At 46.5% G+C, this 15,445-nt stretch overlaps 1 long non-coding RNA gene across 1 annotated transcript; it reads right to left on the bottom strand.

Moving 5' to 3' along the window:
• Window positions 1-4,704: 4,704 nt before the first annotated feature.
• Window positions 4,705-6,839, bottom strand: LOC119109080 (uncharacterized). The gene is made up of 2 exons (XR_005095389.1): window positions 6,804-6,839; window positions 4,705-4,901 (listed from the first exon to the last, which is right to left on the bottom strand). It is a non-coding gene; the product is annotated as an uncharacterized LOC119109080 (long non-coding RNA).
• Between the last annotated feature and the right edge of the window lie 8,606 nt (window positions 6,840-15,445).

Consider the following 15,445-nt stretch of genomic DNA (forward strand, 5'->3'; position numbering starts at 1 on the left):
GTCATGTTGGCATTTTCGTCTCCGATGCATATCCTAATTTGTGTTCAAATAGTTTGTGAAAGTAGAGGTAGGACATCATTTGCTATGTAACGCAATCAGGGCAGATATCAGACATGTTCAGCGAATGCTACCAGTTTGTGTGGTAACCGTGTTATTAGGAAGGTAGGTGTGACGCATTGGTAGTAGGTAGCTAGTAGTCTACCTACATGACCATCCTAGGATGCATTGTCCTCTCAGGCACCTGTAAAACGCGCGTTGGCTGTCGAACGGCCCGCCGTCGGCGCTAGCCATGACGCCCCTTGGGTGCCCATGCGCCAAGTAGTTGTAGTTGTAACGTTTGTTTCTGTTCACCACCGCCAAGCGTCGCTGTCAGCCCTGTCGTTGACCCATTCGGCACGCGCCGTCCTTGAAATAGCAGCTGTCGGTAGCATCAGTTTTGGCGGCGCGGTTGCAGCTGGGGGCATGTGATTCGCAGTGGATAAATGCGGGCTGAGATTTGGACTGGAAAGGATGAAAGCGAACAAAAGGAATAATTCGCTTGTCAGGTTTGAATTGTAAAAAATAGGGCATTTTGGCCACAGTAGAACCCTGAACTCCTTAGGATGTGATAATGGATGCCTACGTAGACCAATATACGAACGGGCTCGCGTTGCTTCGAGTGAAGACATGCATGACTGTATAACATAACATAACTGTAGACAAGCATAGCTGTAACTGGTTGTGCATCTGCAGAGAAGCTTACCTGCCTGCCTGGATCCTACATCCCACTAAACCTATTTGCTTAGATTCTACGACCTTTCGATTTCTCTGCCACCAAGGTAAGTTGGTCCTGGGGAGATCATGGAGAAAATGGGGAGATACCCTGGTGTATTTTTTGGTAGGTAGGTTACCGTGTAGGCATGCGCCAAGCAGTGGAATATTTATACGCGGGGTTGTAAGCAGTGTCATTAAACTAGGAGATGAATCGGGCAAGCGGGGGGGGGGGGGGGGGGCATATGCCACGAGATCTCAGTAAACGGTAGTGGATAGGTGCCTAACTGCATGGTACCATAATTCAAACGTCATTTCCGCTAATTTTGACTGGACTGAACCGACGCCGTCAGCGGCATCCCGCAAGGATCAGTACTTGGACCAACATTGTTCATAATTTTCGTGAACGATCTGCCAGAACGAATGCAAAGCGTGGCCAAGATGTTTGCGGATGACGCCAAGGTCTACTGTCGTGTCCTGAGGCCCTGACTAACACCTCTGCAGGCTGACCTCGACGCCCTGGCCAAGTGGTCAAAGGAGTGGCTGCTCCCCTTTAGTGCAGCGAAGTGCAAAATAATGCACATCGGGAACTGCAACCTACTTCTTGGACGGCGCCGAAATCGCGGTCGAGTCCACCGAGAAGGAACTCGGGATCTTCGTGGATTGCCGGCTCCAGTTCTACGTGCAGACGGCGGAAGCGATCTCCGAGGCCAACCAGATGCTGGCGGTCGTGAGGCGGTCTTTTGCCAACATCGAGGCTCGCACGCTGCCATTGCTCTTTAAGACTAACTGACGTTGACGTACTTTAAGTACGTCCGTACTTAGAGTATGTCAACGTCATCTGGGGCCCGTTCGGCAAACCGGGCCAGAAACGGCTGGAACGGGTTCAGCGACGAGCTACCCGGCTTGTCTATGAAGTGAGGCGCCAACCATACCCTGAGAGGCTCAGACTCCTCAGTTGCCCTCGCTGTACTATCGTCGTCGTAGGGAGACATGGTAACAGTGTACCAGCTGTTTCACGGAGGTATGTCGCCTGTCGGAAGAGGAGTTCCTGACAAGGCACAACTCGGAGGTGACGAGAGGACACCAATGGTAGCTCAGAAAACATCGAACTAGGACTCTCATCCGCCGTAACTCATTCAGTACGCGGGTTGTCAACGATTGGAACGTTCTTCCACACTCGGTCGTGTCGTCAACCTCAGTTGAACAGTTCAAGTCTGGGCTTGATGTGTACTGGGCTGACAGCATGCATGAGGTCCCACACTGAATCTTCCTTTAATTTGAGACTGTTTGGTTACCGGACCAGGAGCCTGACCGGGACCGGGACTGGGACCTACAGGCCTAGTGGCCTTTTATCATTCCCGATCACCATAAGGTAAGGTAAGGTAAGGTAAGGTAAGGTACGTTAGCGTCTGGCACTTCCGGTAGGCAACAGCTGCCTTTGAGCCTAAGAGTCGTCACCAGTGAAATTAACGTCGGGTGACAGGACCGTTTAAAAAAACTCGGTAAGCGGAGGAAACGCTTTTTGGTGGTTACTTTTTGGCAAGGAGCGGTGATATATTAAAAAACTGGCTTCTGTACAACTTTTTTTGTCTAGGAGGACGAATTTATTAAATTGCGCATGCATATTTTTTGGCCTCTGTACGGTTTTCCAGTATCTGCCATCAGCGTCAGCTGGCGTCAGCAAGCGTCAGCTACTTGCCCTGATAGTTTTTTCACAGCTCAGATGAGCGGACTTGCAAGCTTTGCGCCATGTCTCGTGCGTTTCTAATGCTTTGACTTGTTCAATAAGTGCCTTATGTTGGCAAAAGCCACCCGGCCTAAATAAATGAATGAGCTACAGACGAAACCATATTGAGGTGTTATTCTGTCGCATCTTATCCTCCCAATCTGTTAGATAGCCTTGGCCCAATTTTCTGTTTATGCGGCAATTTCATCTCACAAAACCATGCTTCAGTAAGATATCAAATTTTCTGAGGCCAGTTTTACAAAAGAGTATCGCCACCCCTTGCCAAAAAAACTCCACCGAAAAAGTTTCCTCTGCGTGCCGGGCTTTATAACCGTTCAGGCACCCAGGCGCCCGCCGTTAATTTCACTGGCGACGACTTTTTTAGACTCAAAATTGGCTGTTGCTCATCAGAAGTACCAGATGCTATCGTACCGCAAACAAACATCTTTTCATTTTTACGATGGTCGATTATGCTCAATGAGTACGGCATCTAGCTTTTGTTGCTACAAACTAGGTGCATCAAGGTCTTGTGCGTGTTGTGCGTGTTGTTTGTTCCGTTTTTTTGCATCGCAGTAGCATATTAACATGTACAATCAAAGCAATGTTCTACCCGAGCGGCAGGCAGTGGTCAAAGGTATACAGGAAGATATAGCTCGGCGTGCGAAACTTTCGCGTTTTCCGACTAGCTAAATACGGTATGAAGCATTCCGAGTCACGTAAAAAGCCAAAAATGTGCATGGCTATGTCGAGCAGAAATAATAAATGTGGTAAGTCACACATTGGTAAAATTCATTACTGAGGCACATGTCAGATCTGAATAAAATAGTACTGCATGAGAAGACGCTTGAGTATTATGGTCGCTGTTCTGTCTGCCTTTGCAGGAAGTCATGTGTTGAGGAACCTTAGCTGCCTGAAAGTAATCGGAGCACGGTAAATAACTTCATGTGAGAGGGTCAGCCCCCGTGTAGGGGAGGCTAGGGAGTGGTCACGCCCCGCCACCCCCCGCCCCCCTCCCCACCTCTTCAGTTTGTTGGTTATGAGTGAATACTCAACCACAAGCATATCACAAGCAATTCAATGAAAATAAGGAAATGCGTAGTTTGAATTATGTACCCAGTTGCTATCATATTGGCAAGATATTGCGCACAAAATGAGAAGAAATGGCGTTTGAATTACGATGCCATGCAGTAAGGTACCTATCATGCGGTAAGGTACCTACCCACTAGCATTGGCTGAAACGCCATGGCATATGCACCCTCTGCTCCCTCTCCCCCGCCTCGCCCGATTCATCTCCTGGTGTAATGACTGCTTACAACCTCGCGTATAAATATTCCACTGCTAGGTGCATGCCTGCACGGTACCTACCTACCAAGGAATACACCAGGGTACGAATACACCACGTCACTTATCTACCAAGGAATACAACCCATCCTCCCCATGACCAACTTACCTTGGTGGCAGAGAAATGGGAAGTGGGTCGTGGAATCTGGGCAACTGGTCTGGTGGGTAGTAGGACCCAGGTTGGCAGGTAGGCTTTTTCCAGGTGCACAAACAGGCGCAGTTATCCATGTCTTCACTCGGAGCAACGCGAGCTCGCTGATGTGTCCACGCTAGGCATCCATTATCACGTTCTAAGGAGTTGAGGGTTCTACTGTGGCTAAAATTCATGATTTTTTAAAAACAATTCAAACCTGACAACCGTATTGTGTCTTTTGTTCGCTTTCATTCTTTCCAACCGAATTTCAAACCGCATTTATCCGCTGCCGACCACATACCCTCAGCCGCAGCCGCGCCGACACAAGCAGATACTGCCAAGGCCCTAGAACAGAGATACCACCGACAGCTGCTATTTCAAGGCGGGTGCGTGACGGAGGGATCGACGACAGATTGACAGCGACGCTTGGCGGTGGTGAACAGAAACAAAAGTTTTACTATTTGGCGCATGGGCACCTAAGACGTGCTATGGTTAGCGCCCGCGATGGGCCGTTCGACAGCCAACGCGGGCTTTGCACGTGCCTGAGAGGACAGTGCACTCTAGGATGGCCATGTAGGTACACTACTAGCTACCTGCTGTCAATGCATAACGCGTACCTTCATAATGACATCGTCACCACACAAACTGGTAACCTTTACTGAGCATGCCACAGATCTACCATGATTGCATTTGCACAGCAAATGGTGTCCTGCCTCTACTTTCACAAGCTATTTGAACACAAATAAACGGCGGAGGCAAGGCTTTGTATTTGAGAAAAAAGGCCAGCATGCCAACAGAAAACATACAGCATTCTCCTCATGGCAATGCCAACAACATTTAAAGTTTCAAGCGGATTGCACGATCTTGTTGTTGTCCCCAGTTGGTAGACCTGATGAGGGCCGTTCGACCCCGGGATCTCGAAATTGGGCAGCGTCTTCTGTCATTCATCTGCAACCAGAGACCACGTCAATCATGGAATGCATTGATTTCACTCACAAAATCATCAAAGTTACGTATACACTTGTCAGAATATCTGCAGGCCATTACACTCTACCTGATGTTCAGTTTACATGCCAAATAGGTGTTAATTGAACACAGAAGGGCACACAGCAACGGTGGGGGGGAGGATTCAACAATCATCTTAAAATGCAAAAACCTTGAGTTCAAAATGGAGTAGGAATCATATCACTGATGAGGAACTTACACCTATTGAATGTAGTACCTCCAAATCCACTAATAGGGCATAAAATTAAGGACTCATAAATATCATGGAAAACATGACCCTGATCCTGAAAACCTGTGTCCTGATCCTCCAGTCCCAAGTGCAGCCTCAAGCAAGAAATCCGTGACCCACAACATCCTGGAGGAGCCCACAGCGAACAATAGGCAAAAGTGATGGAAAACGGGCACAGCGGGTCTTCGTAAGGGGAGGGGGAGGGGTGGAGCTCAGTGAGAATGCTAAGCTTTTATGGCTATTAATATTATATGCATTGATTTGCATATATGTATTAATATGCATATATATATATATATATATATATATATATATATATATATATTATAACCAAGCAAAATAACCAAGCAATATATATGTATGCATGTATATATATATATATATATATATATATATATATATATATATATATATATATTATAACCAAGCAAAATAAACCATCAATCTAATGATTGGGGGAACAGTCACAGCCTTAGCATGTTCTCATTGCATTAAGTGCCACTGCATGCATGGCAATTTGCCAACGTGAAGGTGTGCATCAATCTAGGGGGTAGCCTTTGCCCTCCCCCTTTCTCTTGTCATGTTGCTATTTCATACCATAATGCGAGTCATACTTGAACAATGGGCTTCAGCACATAAGGGCAAATCTGAATGAATGCAGCCATTAGTTGCGGTTTTCTCACAACTTAGTCAGCACATGAGGGTCTAGGTGGGGTGCCAGGGGTTAGAGGGGGAGGAACAGGCCACTTTATCAAAGCAGCTATTAAAACTAGTACTGTTGCCAAGGAGTGTAAATGTGGGTAGGCTGGATAGGGGGGTCTATTACTAAATAAATTAAATACCTCAGAAAAAAGGGCAAGCAATCACAACCAAGGATGCAAATAGTAAATGTCATCAAGTTGCACATAAAAAGAATGCATTCAGGTGTAGGCATCTAAGATGACTAGTTCAAGATGATTGTTAAGATATCTATCTTACACCTATAAGGCGCCTAAGAAGTACTGTGTTGTTCCCCTTCCCTTGCCACCAGAAACAATATGAATGCTTCAGGTACTCACCTATGATCTCAGATCACTGGTTACCACCCAAGCATGGGCCATGAATAAGGGGGGGGGGAGGGGAGGCAGCGAGAGCTGCCGCACAAATAAGGGCAACTTTTGACATCAACCCCCCCCCCCCCCTCCATCCATCCAGCATCTAGACAGAGGTTGCACTGCTACGCCGCCCCCCCCCCCTTCCCTGTGTCTTAGCGTACTTCGAGCAGCAAGATGTTGGCATGTGGGTGAAGCCGTGATATATCCAACAATAGCGCGGATATTCATAAATCGAGGCTCATCTGTAAGCTGCAGCATGTTGCTGAATCTTGGACAAGGTTTTCAGCGACTTTCCTTGACGTCTATGGTTCTGCGTCTTACATGCATGGGATAGAACCAAATCACTACATACACATATCGGAGGATGATGTACGCTGCTGCTCCTTATCAATAACCCGTTTAGCCTGCTGCTGGTTTCATCATCAATCAGGTGGGAACAAAATGAAACAAACTAAGCGATGAAGATGCGTGCACGCTGAAGCTAGGTTTCCGAGCCATTCCAATCTACTTACCTTACCTTACCTTATGGTGATCAGGAATTGTAAAAGGCCACTAGGCCTGTAGGTCCCGGTCTCGTCAGGCTCCCGGTCCGTTAACCAAACAGTCTCAAATTATGGGAAAATTCAGTGTGGGACGTCGTACATGATGTCAGCCCGGTGCGCTATCAAGCCTAGACTTGAACTGCTCAACTGAGGTCGACGACACGACCGGGCGTGGAAGAGCGTTCCAGTCGTTGACAACCCGCGTATTGAATGAGTTACGACGGACGAGAGTCCTAGCTCGAGGTTTTCTGAGCTTCCATTGGTGTCCTCTCGTCACCTCCGAGTTGTGCCTTGTCAGGAACTCCTCCTTCCGACAGCGACATGCCTCCGTGAAACAGCTGGTACACTGTTACCATGTCTCCCCTACGACGATAGTACAGAGAGGGCAACTGAAGGAGTCTGAGCCCCTTATGGTATGGCTGGCGCCTCACTTCATAGACAAGCCGGGTAGCTCGTCCCTGAACCCGTTCCAGCCGTTTCTGGTCCAGTTTGCCGAACGGGCCCCAGGTAACGTTGCCATACTGTGAGTACGGACGTACTAAGATCTTAAAAAGCAATGGCAACGTGCGAGCATCGATATTGGCAAAAGATCGCCTCACGACCGCCAGCACCTGGTCGGCCTCGGAGATCCGCCGTATGCACGTGGAACTGAAGCCGGTAATCCACGAAGATCACGAGGTCCTTCTCGGTGAACTCGACCGCGATTTCGGCGCCGTCCAAGGCGTACGTCAGCCTCGAGTTGCACTTTCGATGTGCATTATTTTGCACTTTGCTGCACTAAAGGGGAGCAGCCACTCCTTTGACCACTTGGCCGAGGCGTCGAGGTCAGCCTGCAGAGGTGAGTTCGTCAGGGGCCTCGGGACACGACAGTGGACCTTGGTGTCATCCGCAAACATCTTGACCACGCTTCGCACTTGTTCTGGCAGCTCGTTCACGAAAATAATGAGCAGCGTTGGTCCAAGTACTGACCCTTGCGGGATGCCGCTGACGTCGTTGGTCCATTCCGACTTCGAGCCCTGGACCCGCACTCTCTGCATCCGGTGAGTAAGGAAAGCCCTGATTCAGCGTAGCAAATTACCTCCCACACCGTAAGCATGAAGCTTGGAGAGCAGACGGTTATGGGGAACAGAATCAAAGGCTTTGCTGAAGTCCAGATACGCCATGTCCACCGGCTCTCCATTCTCTACCGCGGCGCTCCAATCCTCCAGGACCTCTAACAGCTGGGTGGTACAGGACCGCTTAGGGAGAAACCCATGCTGGGCTGCGTGAAGAAGTCCAGGCTCCAAGAAGTGATTAAGTAGGACATCACGGACGAAAGTTTCGAGTATCTTGGAGGAAATGGCAGTAAGGCTCATTGGGTGGTAGCTCGCTGGAGATTGTCCGTTACCCTTCTCGAAGATCGGGACTACCTCGCCAAGCTTCCACTCCAGGGGGAGCCTTTCGGATGCCAAAGATTTTTGGAAAAACATGCTGAGGGGTACTGCCAGGACATCCGCGGACTCGCGAAGAAGCCTTGGATGGAGATCGTCTGGCCCGGGGGCGCTCGAGATCTTCAGAAAGCTCAATTTATTTGCCACTGCCTGGGTAGAGATGCCCACGTCATCCAGTAACGGTCCAGTAAAGTTGCACGGTAACACAGGCATGACACTAGTCCCTTCGTCCGTGAAAACGCTGGCGAAGAATTTACAGAGGACGTTTGCCTTCCCTTCGTTACTGCTGGTCAACACTCCATCATCGTCAAGAAGATAACTTTTGACATCAACTCCCCCCCCCCGTCATCCATCCGGCATCTAGACAGAAGTTGCACTGCTACGCCGCCCCCCTTCCCTGTGTCTTAGCGTACTTCAAGCAGCAAGATGTTGGCATGTGGGTGAAGCCGTGATATATCCAACAATGGCGCAGATGTTCATGAATCGAGGCTCACCTGTAAGCATGTTGCTGAATTCTGGACAAGGTGCCATATTTTTTCACTCCGAACTTTATTTACTTAGGACGCATTTTAATCGTAAAAAGTACGTCGGTCCTGTTTAAAAAAAAAACGCATGGATGAGGTGCAATTTTTTTATCGTTTCATGTTTTACTATAATTGCGCGTTTACCATTGTGCTTCTCGCTGTACATTTTGTTGATAAAACTCGATGGAGGAAAATCGCTCCCGACGGCGGAGGATTTTGGTGAAGAAGATTTGTTTTTCTCCGAACTTTATAACCGTCGCAGGAGGAAAATCTGAAGTAAATTCCATTCATTGGCGGTAATTTTTTACAACGCTGGCCTCCTGGACATGAATTATCGTGCGCAAAGCAATCAACCAAGGTGGCACGCTGATGACTGATCACCTATGTGAAACGGCGGTATAACCAGCTCTCTGCGGTCCCACGCCCACGTCAGAATATTTCTATTCACTGCTTTGTGCAATAGATTTTGTATTGGTCTGGGCTTGACTTAAAAAGCAACCGATGCTTTTAAAATGTTTTGTAAATTGTTTTGCTGTCCGATGCGGTTTTGGACAGCAAGCGATCATATTGGTCGCTAATTACAACCAAGCAGGCTTGTCCACTAGAACGGGTTAATAATCCCCATGGCAGATATCCATAAATGGCATTGTGTCACTGGACTATTAAAATGCATGTGCCCACAATCTTATCACCAGTAACCTAGTCTCCAGTTGAGTGTTCCTATGGCATTTGGCAAGAGGTTGCACTACTGTTGTGACCAGTGCAGGTTTTAATTGTTATGATATTGCTTTATATCGAATATCATGGATTTGTTATTGATGAACGACATTTGTGTTAGCGCAAATGACCATTCACTAACGGCAGTCACGTTAAATGCGATATTTGATGATGCATTATTTTATGCTTGAGGGCCTTTATATCCGTCTGAATAGTGGGAGCATCCAGTTGCTCAATGTCGTACACAGTATGCATTACACTGATTGATTCAAGTGATGCCGGGTGGTATGGAGTGGTGGAGGGAGTGCCCCTGTCGTATGGCATTTCCTTCGCCTCCAAGTAACCCTGCTGTCGTAATCATCAATGTTCATGTCGGAAATCATGAATGCCTCGAACTGTCTGTTGGGTTCCTTGGCCCTGACATCATATGCAACCACAAATTAGAATTTGACACTTATCGACAATTTATCAGGGTTTACGCACTGCGCCGCATGGACAAAATGTTGAGTTGCTTCGCCCCTCCCCCCATGCAATCATCGGCAGGAGGTTGATAGCTGCAAGCAGTCCACGTTTTTTTAAAATACTATTTTCCATTGCCGCTCTCCAGATGTCACATTCAAACTCTTTGCTGGATCTTGTTCTCCACTGATGGAGCAAGTAGTAGCTTTAAAGGTTTCCGAAAAAGCTACTTCTTAACACGCGTTTCGGTCAGGGGAGAACCCTACCGCCGTGTCAACAAAGGCGTCTACTGGCACTCCACTCGCTCTTGATTCAGGTAGTGATTCAGAATTCAGAATCAGTAATTCAGTGAAATAATTAATTGTCATAACCATTAATAATTTAAAGTCACAGTACGGGATTCAGTATAAGGATTCAGGAATCAGGATAAGGATTCAGGATTCAGAATTCATGATTCATGATTCATACCTCCATTTTGATTCAGCCAAACACGTTTGAAAAATGGCAATTAGGAATTAATTAGCTTAAAGGAGCAAGATGCCAGAAGGTCCGCGAAGTCATCTGATTGTCATGTCATTTATAATAATCTTAAGAGGATGCTCCACATTTGAAGATATTGCAGCAAACATCAGATTTGAAAAGCTCACTTGTAACTATTAATATGCTTTAGGGTAAAAATAGTGCTCAAGACAGCACGATTTTTCTCGTAAGTCAATATGCTCCTCAATACGTCATTGCTTGATTACGCCATCGTATCTTGCACAACATTGATTGCGATCCAGTTGACGGCCCTTGTGTCTGGAAATCGTGCTCACAAACGCCAGGTGTAAACGATTAAAAAATTATGTTGTCTTGGCCTCGATCGCCGAGTGGCTAATACAATAGCGGGATTTGAATGATGTTACTATGACGTCATGGCTCCCCGGGTGACCTTAAAATAGTCTCCGCGAGATAGTCCGCACATCTTTGCGGGCGTGTAGCTCATAAACTAGGGGGCTTAGGTTTTAAGAAGAGCAGGGCTGTGAACTGCACCAAATGATCTTCCAGATGGCTATTCAGTTCAAAGCCCTATACAAGTGTACAACATTCTGTTTGATATTCTGTCCCGGGAATCATTCGGCTTGTTTCGGTAAGTTGAGGACGTTCTTGCTTTTGATTATGAGGGTAAGACCACGCAAAGAAAGACAGGAGGGAAAGATGATTTAGAAAAACAGGAACTGCCGCTGACCTGATGACCATCTTCTATGAAAAATTGCCTGATATGGGGTAACCGGACAAAAAGTCAAAAGCCAGGAAGTCAGGGAACAAAAAGTCAAATGACGAAGCTAAATTGGGGAAAAGCCATGTAGGATAAATGTCAAATGGCAAAAATGCAAATAGTCAGAATTCAAAAGAACAAAACAGACGGTAAAAAGCCAAAAAGATAAAGTCAAACTCAAAAAGTCAAACAGCAAAAAGTTTAAGGGCTAGCAAGCCAGATGACAAAAGTGCAATGCTTAAGATTCAACAGTGAAAGTCAAATGTAGCAGAACAAAAAATAACAATAAAATGTAAAATATCCCAGCGGCAGAAGCTAACAGAAATAAAAACTACGGCAATAACAGGTTTCTCGCTCGTCCCCCATTCCCCTCGTAGCATTCCCTACCTGTATGTCAAAAGAAAAAAAGAAAAGTGTAAGTATTCCAGTCAAAATGAAAAAGGCGTCTGAGAGCCCTGAAGCAAGTAAGCTAGAACAAACTCCCATCCATTGCGCGAATTATTCCCACCTCAAATCCAGGGAACTCCAAGGACTCGACACAGCCACGAGGTCTGTGCGTCTCATTCACGTTCAGGCTGGGCCTGCTTTACATGCCAGCATGGTCCCTTGCACGCCTGAAGAGACCCTTTGTTATAGGTGCAGTCAGTGACGGCACAGCAGGGCGGGAGCAAAAGGGCAATTACCTACCCCCCACCCCCAACCCCACTGCCCATCCATAACTGAGCCAGGAAATCCAAATTCGTTTTTCTAGTGCTTCCTGCAACGAGTCGCAAATTTGACTGAGGCTACTACATTAGTACTACTTACAGAGCTCATGGAAAACCAAGCAGCTAATCCCATCCCATGTGGCCATACTATTTCTTAAACTTCATCACTTTATCGAAAAGCTTGATAGAAACCAGCGGAAAATTGTTAACAGTACCTGTTGCTTTTTATTACTTCAACCTGTTACAAATTTTAGCAGGTGCCTTATGTCTAGCATTGTTTTTTTTATTGGTCTCAGAAGCCCAACAAGTGGGGTTACCTATGCCTTTCTAAAACCCAAGATAACCGAGAAACGTGGCACACACTTCTTCCAACTTAGAAAGACATGGTACTACTCTGATGAGCTGGAATAGATTAGAGAGATAAAATTATTGTGCAGTCTTCCTTGTCTACTTCCCGTCAAAGTTCAAGAGACCAATTAGAAAGCCTCGCTTAGGAAGATTCTCCGAGATGACTCCATTCTGTCTAGAGTGTCCTAAACCACCTACGACGTTCTTCCGTAGCTCAAAACCTGTGGCACCGCTCGTCGGCGGGATGTTCTTTTATGGCCATGGGTTGCTATGTTTGAAGGGACTGGAAGCCGATCAGATGAAAGACGTCATCGCGAAAAAATCGTCGTGATGTAAGACACTTGCCCAGGAAGACACAGCTTCCTATCGAGTTTTATGAATTACCTATGCCTTCCTAGAACCCGAGATGACCGAGAAATGTGAAACACACTTTTCCAAATTACAAAGGTGTGGTATTTTTCTGAAGGGTTGTAATAGAGAAGGACGGTAAAAATGTTGTGCGGGTTCCCTTGCCCTCTTCCCACCAAAGCTCAAGAGACCCATTAGACAGCCTCGTACGGGAGGATTCTCTTTGAGGAGACCCCAATTTGTCTAGAGCGTCCACAACGACCTGAAAAGGTCCTCCATAGCTCAAAATCCGCCGCAGTACTCCTCGGAGGAATGCTCTTTTGTGGCCATGGTTTGCTATTGTTGAAGGAATCCAAAGCACATAAGCTAAAAGACATCACATCGTGAAAAATCATCGTTATGTAGGGCACTTCCTCCGGGTTGTAGTTTTCTGTTCAGTTACCACAAGACATCACCGCGCGAAAAAATCTGTGAGTTATGACACTTACCCAGAGGTGTGGTTTCCTATTCAGTTGGGGGAGGGGGCTTCAGCCCCGTCCCCTTTGGGCTTCAGTCTCACAAACTCTGGGAAGAAAGGAAGACTAAATCTGGGGAGAAACCTATTGGTTGGCACATTTTGGGGCAGGTTGGGTCATTGTTTACTGTTCAGCCCCATATCATTTTGAGAAACTACACCCCTGCACTTCCATTACGCTAGAGGGTCCTTTTTCGATCCAAAGCTGGGACCCGGCCTATGCTCCTTTTGCCGAGTTACAGACCCGATAAATAGCTTATTCCAACTGGCTGAGCGGCGCGGGCTCTTCATTTCCTCCCTCCCTCCCCCCCCCCCCCCGCCCCAGATAAGCCTTCTTCACGAATGCCTGACCAGAGGACTTCGGTGTAGTTGGAAGCTCTGGTAATATCCAGGGAAGGGATTTTTATAGCTTGTTCTTCCGTTATCCATTGTACGTTTCCCCTTTTTACTTTGTGTTGCTTGAATTTTTGCGTTTGACTTTTATTGTTTTTAAGTTGCATCCATTTCACTTTTTGCCCCTTTCGCTTTTTGCCTTTGGCTTTTATTTCTTTGACTTTTATCGCTTTTGAACTTTTGAACTTTAACTTTGAGCTTTACGCTTTTGAACTTTAACTTTGAACTTAACGCTTTTGAACTTTAACTTTGAACTTTACGCTTTTGAACTTTAACCAATGCACTCCTCGGTGAATGGCCTTCGCCGCCAGCTTTGCCAATCACAAGCGTTAATTTGTACAGACGTCGTTCATATGTCATCAGTCAGAGGAGAGGTGCTTATTTTAAGCCGGCGGGCCCGTAGCTGACAACGGCCCTAAGCAGATTATGTCGCCAGCTGTCACGACTGCCGCCGTCATGGCGACGGCAGAATCTGCTTAGGGCTGTCGTCAGCTGTTGCGGACCAGGGGTACCACTGTCTAACTTTTTTAACCCTCACAATGGAGGCTACAATGGGATTAAAATGGCATCTCCACCGGTATGAATGACTTCAGCACAAATGAACGTTTATGCTTGGCAGAGTGGGTGGTAAAGGCCATTTACCGTGAATGCAATTGGTTGACGTTTGAACCAGTGCGTTACTATGAACCATGTTATACCCTGCTTCCTGAATCCAAAGTGCATTTTGAAAAGAGTTGCTACTAGAAGCCATAGGAAAGGAATCAAAAGCCATAGTATAATATTGTGTTGAATTCGCGTGGATAGCTAATAGCCTTATTTTTGTACGTCGTTTTCCCCTATTAGTGTCTCAATCTTTGTTATGATTTATTATACGACCATTTTGACGAGAAAGTGTACTGCAAACATACCAGAACACCAGCTGGAAAAGCAAAGCAAATGCAAAGTTTTACTTTTATAGTGGTAAGCAAGGAGTCAAGCCATATTTCTCCCTCCGGAACTGCCACCTCAAATCTAAATTTTAAGTTACTCGGGGAGATTTCTGAGAGAACTGGTGTTACCGATTAAATCGCACGTGTCTGATCTGATCTGATAAGAGAGATCTGATGAGAGGCAAGTGCAAAAAGATGATGTACTCCTTTTAACGAGGTAGCGTGCATACGAAGGACCAAAGACCTTCAAGTTTAACGTTCTGGTGTGTGAGGTAAGGGATTATGTGTATGTTGTACATGGATAAACACTTCTATGTTCAGGCGGGGAGTACATGCACGACGCCACAACAGCAATCGTGCGTGTCGGCAAGGCGAAGTGCCTTGAATATAAGATGATCGTTGTTTCGAACTACGCAAAAAGCTGACACGACACTTTACGAAAAAGCTGCAGCGTTGTAGCTAGCGGCTGCAACGTTTCAGCGTTAAATAAACAAAACGGCTTCAAGCTATACGTCCCTGTGCAGACGCACGAATGCATTGATGACGGTCCCAGTCGTCGACAAAACAGAACCGAATGAAATGAATCATCCAGAAATGTTCAAAATTGGCCAGTTTGGATGAATGATAACAGGCCGAGAATTGCTTAATGCGTTCAATTTAAGGAGGATGCAACGTTCTTAGGCGCTTCATTTGCTAATCCAGGTTTAACCTAGGTTTAGGGTTTTGGGATTAGATGCTATGGATTATTACGATTTTGGTTTTCCTGCCTTGGGTTGTATTTGGTAAGATTCGGGATGTTTTGTGGGCGGGTTGCATCTAAGAACATGGGAATGGATTTAGGAGATTTCATGCGAGAAAACATCTACCTACATACCGAGACAGCGCCACGGACTTTCAGTCGGGGAGTGGACTTTTCCAGAGGGCTTCTCAGATAAAATGGGATCTCCTCTCGGAGCGACTTCAGGGTAATGCCTTTCAAGGGGGTGGAGCATTTT

The sequence above is a fragment of the Pollicipes pollicipes genome, unplaced genomic scaffold, assembly GCF_011947565.3.
Source record: "Pollicipes pollicipes isolate AB1234 unplaced genomic scaffold, Ppol_2.1 Scaffold_7231;HRSCAF=8579_pilon_pilon_pilon, whole genome shotgun sequence".
Lineage (NCBI taxonomy): Eukaryota > Metazoa > Arthropoda > Thecostraca > Pollicipedomorpha > Pollicipedidae > Pollicipes > Pollicipes pollicipes.